At 32.5% G+C, this 9,296-nt stretch overlaps 1 pseudogene; it reads left to right on the forward strand.

Moving 5' to 3' along the window:
- LOC109357990 lies at positions 348 to 2,348 on the forward strand (annotated as a pseudogene).

Below are 9,296 nucleotides of genomic sequence, written 5' to 3' on the forward strand. Positions count from 1 at the left end.
CAACATAAGCAACAATTTTACTACTTTAGCCTCTTAATAATTATTACGACGTTTAAAAGGACAAGGACAATAAAGTAAATTTAGAACCTCAGTCTCCCATATCGAATAACAGTAGCCTCGGGGTCACATTTGTTGTCCCATAAAAATGTGTCACACTTTATGTGTCACTTCTTGTAATTGGTTGAAAAAAATGTATTTAAGTTAATAATTAAATATTTTTCTAACCAATTATAAGCAACGGGATAGGAAGTGGTACACATCTTGAGAGAAAAGATATTAATCCAGTAGCCTCTAAGCACAACTATAAATAACATTCATTATCATTCATTCACACTCTTCATCTTATAATGGATGTCACTACTTCAAATACCTCATTTTCTACGCCTTCCACCTTCTCTTACATTTTCTCAAAACATATTTCCAATTTTACCCTCCATTTCTCTCTTATTCACAACAAAACCCATTCCCTCAAAATTTCAACCTCCCTCTCCAACTCATCACCTACACCTTCAGCAGCCTCTACCACCGCCACCGTTGTCACCGACTCCTCCACCACCGCCACAATTGTCACTGACTCATCTGCTACTGACACCTCTGCCATCACTGCTGCCATCGCCCCCGCCATCGCTGTTGTCGCTGCCGCGAAGCCTATCGTGTCACGCTTTGCCTATAACGAGCCACGGAAAGGAGCGGACATACTCATTGAAGCCTTAGAGCGGCAAGGTGTGACCATTGTCTTCGCCTACCCCGACGGCACATCACTAGAGATCCACCAAGCCCTCACGCGCTCCACAATCATCCGCAACATCCTCCCTTTCCACGAACAAGACGGTGTGTTCACGACTGAGGGTTATGCTCGTTCCTCTGGCTTGGCCGAAGTCTGCATGTCAACGTCTGGCCCGGGGGCAACAAACCTCATTAGTGGCCTCGCCGACGCAATGATGGACAACATTTCGTTAGTTGTAATTACCGGCCAAGTCCCTCGTGGCACCGACGCCTTCTAAGAAACTCCAATTGTGGTGGTAACAAGATCAGTCACTAAGCATAGTTACCTTGTTAATGACATTGGTGACATTCCTAGGGTTGTGAAGGAAGCATTTATGCTAGCAATTTCTGGAAGACCAGGTCATGTTCTCATTGATATTCCTAAATATGTTCAACAACAATTAGCAACTCCAAAATTTGAAACACCAATTGGGCTTAGTGGTTACCTTTCTAGGTTACCCAAGATTCCAAATGAAAGACTTTTAGATCCAATTGTAGGGTTGATTTTGGAGTCTAAGAAACCGGCTTTGTATGTTGGTGGTGGTTGTTTGAATTCGAGTAAGGAGTTGATTAGGTTTGTTGAGCTTATAGGGATTCCTGTGGCTAGTACTTTGATGGGTCTTAGTGTTTATTTTACTACAAATGAATATTCACTTCAAATGTTGGGGATGCATGGTACTGTTTATGCTAATTATGCTGTTGAGAATAGTGATTTGTTGCTTGCTTTTGGGGTACGGTTTGATGATCATGTGACGGGAAAGCTCGAGGCTTTCGCTAGTAGGGCGAAGATTGTTCATATACACATTGATCTTATTGAGCTTGGGAAGAATAAGCAACTGTGGGTTTCGGTTTTTGCTGATGTGAAGGTTGCATTGGAAGGCATTAATCGCATTTTAGAGAAAAAGGGAATTAAGAATAAGTTTGATTTTCAAGGTTGGAGAGAAGAGTTGAATGTTCAAAAACTAAAATTTCCCTTGAGTTATAAGACATTTGGGGATTCCATTTCACCTCAAAATGTTATTCAGATTCTCGATGAGCTCACAAATGGGAATGCGATCATAACTACAGGAGTTGGACAACATCAAATGTGGGCTACACAATTTTACAAGTATCAAAGGCCTAGGAAAATGGTTAACATCAACGTGTCTTAGAGCAATGGGTTTTGGATTATCCGCTACAATCGGTGCAACTGCCTACTAACCCTGATGCAATTGTAATTGACATTGATGGAGATGGTAGCTTTATGATGAATGTCCAAGAGCTAGCCACTATAAGGGTAGAAAATCTTCCTATTAAGATCATATTATTGTATAACCAACACTTGGGAATGGTTGTTCAATGGGAAGACATGTTTTATAAATCGAATCGTGATCATACATATTTGGGAGATCCAGCGCACGAGACCGAGATCTTCCCAAACATGTTGAAGTTTGATGATGCTTGTAATATTCCAGCAGCTCGTGTGACAGACAGAAGACCTTAGAGCAACAATCCAGAAAATGTTGGACACCCCTAGCCCTTACCTGCTTGATGTCATTATACCCCATATGTTTATTCCGTTATCAATAATAATCATTGCTTAAAATTAGGGAAATATAAATAATTTAATCAAAATATAAATCAAACAAATTAATTATCACAATCAAATCAAATTGTTTTAATATTTTGATTGTCACATCCTATTAATGATTAAATAGAAATTAATCCAAAAATGCAATGAAAAATCAAATCACAAAACTAATTTTGAGAACAATCATTTAATTTTTAGATAACGGAATAAAGATATTCAAAGATAATCATGCCTAATAATTTTGGCTTCTAAAATGTAACTAACAATTGATTAATTGTGTACAATATCATTTTTCTAACTGACTGAAAAATGTTGAACTTTTATGTTTCTTTATGATATTATTGTTTAATTATTTCTTTATCAGTATAATTATAAATATGCATTAAATTTTCAATGTTAAACTAATCATGTAATATGTTCAATTAATCACGCTTGTCATGGAGTTGAATGAATCATGACAAATTACATATAAATATAAACTGATCCATAAATTCAAATTTTGTAATTGATCCATAAATTCAAATTTTGTAATTGATCCATAAATTCAAATTTTGTAATTGATCCATAAATTCAAACACAATAGAATATGAATGGAATTGAATATAAATATATTTTGCAAATTTATTATTTACAATTATGAAAATTAATGAGCATTGCTTAAAATTAGCGAATCATAAATAATTTAATCAAAATATAAATCAAATCAATTAATTATCATAATCAAATGAAATTTCTTTAATATTTTCATTATTACATCATATTAAAGAGAAATTCAATCAAAAAACACAATAAAAAATCAAATAACAAAAATAATTGTGGATGACAATTATTTAGTTTTTAGATAATAGAGCAAAATACATTCAAAGACAATGATACCAACTAATTTCAGTTTCTAAAGTGTAACTACCAATTAATATTACTCAATTAATACATTCAAAGACATTAATGAGTAATTATTACTCAATTAGCATTCTACAAATTTATTAGCTATAATTATGCAAATTTATATTATATTTTTGTAACTCATCCATAAATTCAAACAAAACAAAATATAAATGGAATTAAATATTAATATTCCATAAACTTATTACTTATATAGTAGAATATAAATGAAATTAAATTATCTTTGGTGGTTATGATTGATATGATGATCACATTACTATGAATAATTAGAAAAAATATATACATTCAACAATTAAACATGTCAAACTATTTATGATGAGAATAAAAAAAAATTAAAGATTATTCTTATTAATATAAGGTTAACACATTTAGATAGTGAAAAAAAAATAATTTCGAATGTAAAAGAAAAAACACATAATAAAAATAAAGAACTATTATTCTACACTCATATAATGCATATAACAAGTGATCATTGTAGTATAGAATGTGAGGTTTCTTTTCTGCAAATGTCGAAACAAAGAATATGGTCAATTCGTATTTCCTGCTTTTAAAAAATAACTACACAGGAAAAAATATTTTAACAAATATTATGTGATAAAAAATAATCAGATTCATTTATTGTGCAAAGGAGAATAAAATTGAAGATTGTAGTAAGATAGAGACACATAGACATAACATTAACCCGTGGATATACTTTAAGGGAGAGTCAAACTGCAAATGAAGAGATAAGATGATAAAAGCGAGATAAGATGAGAAGATAAATAAATTTATAACAACAAACAAACAAATACAATATTGTAACTTGTAATTAAATGTGTGTATATATATAAATGGAGATCGGGTAAATAAAATAGTTATTGAGGGTTTGGTCATTGTTAAGGATGAAATCCTTGTAAATCATGCAAGAAGATGATTATTGGAAGAACAAATCTAAAAAATAATGAAATCAATCGTACCATATATACAATATAAACAAATCAAAGAAAAAATAAGAAACACATACATAATAAAAAAATCAATTAAAATATCTAGAAAATAAGAACATATCTAAAAGTAAACAAATGAATGAAAAAATCAATAAAAGTGCTCTTTAAACAACATATTTACAAAAGAAGAACAAATCTACAATGATGAAGATTGAGTAACGGGATGCAGAAGCCATCATATTAGGCTAGTAAATGAATAAATCAATAAAAATACACTTTAAACAACATATTTATAAAATAGAGTAAATTACATTGACACCCCCTGAGTTTTAGCGAAATTACACAAACCACTCATCACTTTTCTACACCTACACAAACCCCCTAATTTTTATACTTTCATTACACTGACCACCATTGCATGAAAAATAAGTGTGATTTTTTGAACAAAAAATGTTATTAATGCAATTAAGTTAAACAAAACATGAAATACTATGGATACAAGTCCAAATAATATATGAGTCGATACCTCTTTATTATTTTTGGTTCGTTACGATATAGTATAAGAGCGATTTAAACAATATATCTTTAGAATTGTTGATGCATTTTGTAACAAAAAATAATAAAGATACATTAATTTGTATATTATTTGGATGTTTCCTCACAGTATATCATGTTTTGTTTAACTTAATTGCATTTATCACATTTTTTGTTTAAAAGATGACACTTATTTCTCATACAATGGTGGTCAGTGTAATGAAAGTATAAAAATTAGGGGAGGTTTGTGTAGGTGTAAGAAAGTGAGGGGTGGTTTATGTAATTTCACTAAAACTCAGGGGGTGTCAGTGTAATTAACTCTATAAAATAAGAACAAATCTACAATGATGAAGATTTAGTATCGGGATACAGAAGCCATCATATTAAGTTTAACAAAATGAAGATTGACGAATGAAATATTGGATTGTAGACATATGAGAGTAGAATAGAGAAATATGAAATGAAAGTAGGAGAAAAATATGGAGATATAAAATGATAATTGTGGAGAAGTAATTCACATGTGAAAAGGGATTCAATCCTCTTTATTGTGAGATATAATTTTCTTTATAGAATAAAAAACAAATGGGTCAATTAATCATTAGAATTAAATTATACAATGAACAAAAATGGAATGTTGACATGTTTTGGAGGGAAAGTTTTGATTAAGAGATTGACACATGTCATGAGGGACCTTTAGTTTTTATGAGAGGTTGACACATGTCATGAGGGCTTGAGAGATTGACACATGTCATGAATGAGCTTTTTTTCTTATATAGGTGATAGATTTTTCTTATATAAATTAATAAACTATACATTGAGACTTTTGTTGTAAAATTTGACAGATAATATATAATCTCATAGTCTCTTTTATTAAATATAAAATCAATATGAACTAAAATGAAGTTTTGGTATTATAAATACAACATCCACCCATTTAAAGAAATTTGATTAATTATCAATAATTTTAGAATCACTTAAGTTCATCAATGTTTAGAAAATACTCTATTTCATGTGATTTGATAACTAATAACTCATCATAACACTTACAGGAGAAGAATATATATGAGAAGAAAATGTGTGTACCAATATTAGATGAATTTTATACAGTATTATTGTATTATTAATCTTTCATATTTAATCATTATCGACTCTTCAAAAAAATTAATCTAAATGAATAATGAATGCATATACATCTTTACATTAATAGATTATAGATATTATACTCAATATATAATATTGACAACAAAAATCATTTTTGATCACTTTCTAGTAAGTATGAAAGAGCTTAAGGGAAATAAGCTATTTTCATGGCATCCAAAAGGGAAATGATTGGTCAAAAAAGAATCTTAATTGAAACACGCCTTATTATTATGTCTAAAAAAGTTCTTGTCATTTAGGAAAGTGTTGTTTTGTCACAAATTCTATTTTTAAACCTTTATTTTGATAAATTCCCTCATTTCTTGATTTTGGTATTAATTTCTTACTAAGTTTATTTGTGTTTATCTTTATCATAGATTTTCCTTGTTTTTGGTTTATTAAGAGTGGCTAATATTCTTTATATAGATTTTGATGATAGTTGTTCACATATATAATTTGATTTTAATTAGAGTCAATTATAATGATATTTCTGATAGTGAAATTATATAAATCAAACCTCATTTTTTTAATGAAACCTCGTGTAATTTGATTTTGACAAAACTTGTGTATTTTTACATTAAAATATCATTGGAAAAACAATAAATATTTTAACTTATCTTAATATTCAAATATCAGACCAAAAGGTCTCACTAACTCCATATGTAGACCAAAAGATAAGAGTTCGATTTTTGAAAGTGGCACTTATTGGGAGAGGTAGCCACACACCCGAAAGAGATTAGTTACTTACCCATAAAGTGAGAGAATACCTTTGGTTATACAAAAAATATTATTCAAATATTTGTTATTTGGTAGGATTCGTACATTTTAAAAATGTTTAAGGGAGTAATAAATTAAAGGGGGAGAAAACTTGTTGTTTGGTCCAATGAAAATTAAATTTCAATTTCTCCATTAAATTGAAAGAAACGTCATACTTAACAACACAATATGTCTCAAAACTTATCTTTTCACCATTCCATAGAAAATTGACATGTAAAGATCATATTCATGTAATTTTCACTAAAGTTAAGTAGGAACAGTTGAAAATTGACATGTACAGATCATATTCATGTAATTTTCATGCTACACATTTCATGATGTATCTGTGTCATTTGGTTGTGTCAATGTTGGTGATCATTGTTGAATTAGTCATGATTAATATGACGAAGTTCACTATGATTCGATATGGAGACAGGACTAATGAACAGGATAATTTAGGTATGCCTGAGTCATAATGGCAATATTTAAGCGCGCAATAAGGATAACACGTATGGAGAATCATATGTGTGACCAGTGGGAGATTGTTAAAATTTCTAACAATTTATGGGTCACAAATATAATTCTATAATTGCGTTATGGCCATTATGTAATTAGCCAAAATATAAAATGATCTCCAGTAATTAATTTGGTGGCTAAGGGCATATATGTCATAAAATAATATAAGTGTAGATACCTTCGGGAAATTTCTGATTTGATGAAGGGACTGAATCAGAATTATTGCAACTAAAGTAGTAACCACTACGAGGTTACTTTTATGGGTTATGGTCCCCATTTGTAGAGCAACAGGTTTTCAGGTGTAAAGTTGAGGAGAATAAGGTAGGATGAGGATAGTGTTATCCAACAAGGATATATAACACTATCAACTCATCCATTAGGGATATATAACATAAGGCAACCATAAGGCTCCTCTTGGCCAAGAACACACTCTCAAGAACTAAGGGATTTCTCTCATTCCCCTCTAGAGAGAAACTAAGGAAAACCATTCGGGCTCTAACATCTGGAAGATCACCGCACCCTCATACCTTCGAGATTCCAAAATGGCTCAACAAGGTATGTTCTTCATCTTCACCATGAACTCATTTGGGGTTTCTTCGGTGTGGACCATGGTTGTTCCATTTGGGTTTATGTATGGGCATAAACATTAGGTTATGGGACAAAGTCATGGTCATAAGGACTTCCGCGTTTAATCTATGGATTTCGGATGGAGAGATATTCTCCAACAACTGGTATCAGAGCCACCGCAATACGATTCATGTGTAAAATTAGGTTTTCATGTTCTTCCCCAAATCTGGTTTGATTTAGGTTTTTGATGTTCTATTTTTTCCATCAATCGATTAGGAAAAACATTTATGCTTTTCAATATGAACATAAAAAGGATTTGAAATGAATGAATGTTGTTTTCTGCTGTTTTCTCTTGAATTTATGGGTGTTTTTTCGAAGAACAGCGATGCAGAAATCGCACTGTTCGTCTTTTGTCGCAGTGCTCTCGCCCTAGCGAGAGTGTCTCGCCCGAGCGAGAGTGTCTCGCCCGAGCGAGAGTGTCTCCCCCGAGCGAGAGTGGCTCGCCCAAGCGAGAGCTAAACAAAAGCATTCCCTTCAATTGCGCTCACGTGAGGAGACCCTCGCCCAAGCGACAGCTCATCCAAGCGAGTGTACGGGCGACATAAGGCTCGCTCAAGCGAGAACCAAACAGAAACATTTGTTTAAATTGTGCTGAAGCGAGAGTATCTCGCTCAAACGAGGGTACCTCGCCCAAGCGAGAGAGTACCTCGCCCAAGCGAGAGAGTTCCTCGCTCAAGTGAGAGTACGATAAAGTTTATGGGGTTTTGTTATCATTGTGCATTGATTTTAATTGTTGTTTGGTTGTCCATTAAGGTTGTCTATTATTTCAAGTGAGCCAATTGAAGTGAGATGTCGCCAAAGTGACATCTCTCATGGATATAACTCATAAGGAACATTAGATGTAAGTGTGTGTGATTATTCATGCGAATATTAGCTGGCCCAAAGGAAAGTTAATGTTTGGCCGAAGATCATACCCACCTGTGATGATAAACATGTCATGATTCTAAAGTTTTGCACATGTGGCTGATGAATCAATCCAAAGAGGGATTCGTCAGTTGACATGCCTTATAATGAATGTTTGATCATTACAACAAGAGTACCACTTGTAGTTAATATCACTGTCCAAAGACTTGATGTTAATGGTGCACTAGGTATCTTGATTTGGACATATCATTGTTTAAGCACCTTGATAATTTTAAGTTGTGAGCATATTTTAATATATTGTCTTTTGTTTGAATCAGCTACATCAATTGCTTCCATATCTGCAAATTTAAATTCAGTTCCGGTCCTTAATGGTGAAAATTTTAAGGACTGGAAAGATAACATGGAAATTGTTCTTGGCTGCATGGATCTGGATTATGCATTAAGGGTAGAGCAACCCCCTTCTCCTTTGGAATCCAGTGCCTCTGAAGAGAGGAAGGATTATGAGAAGTGGGATCGCTCTAATCGCATGAGTCTAATGATCATTAAGCGCGGCATTCCGGAGGTCTTTAGGGGTACTATCTCGGATGAGATAAACAATGCCAAAGATTTCCTTGCAGAGATTGAAAAGCGCTTTGCAAATAGCGATAAGGCGGAAACAAGTACTCTGTTACAGAACTTGATTTCCATGAGGTATCATG

The sequence above is a fragment of the Lupinus angustifolius genome, chromosome LG10 (assembly GCF_001865875.1).
Source record: "Lupinus angustifolius cultivar Tanjil chromosome LG10, LupAngTanjil_v1.0, whole genome shotgun sequence".
Taxonomy (NCBI): Eukaryota; Viridiplantae; Streptophyta; class Magnoliopsida; order Fabales; family Fabaceae; genus Lupinus; species Lupinus angustifolius.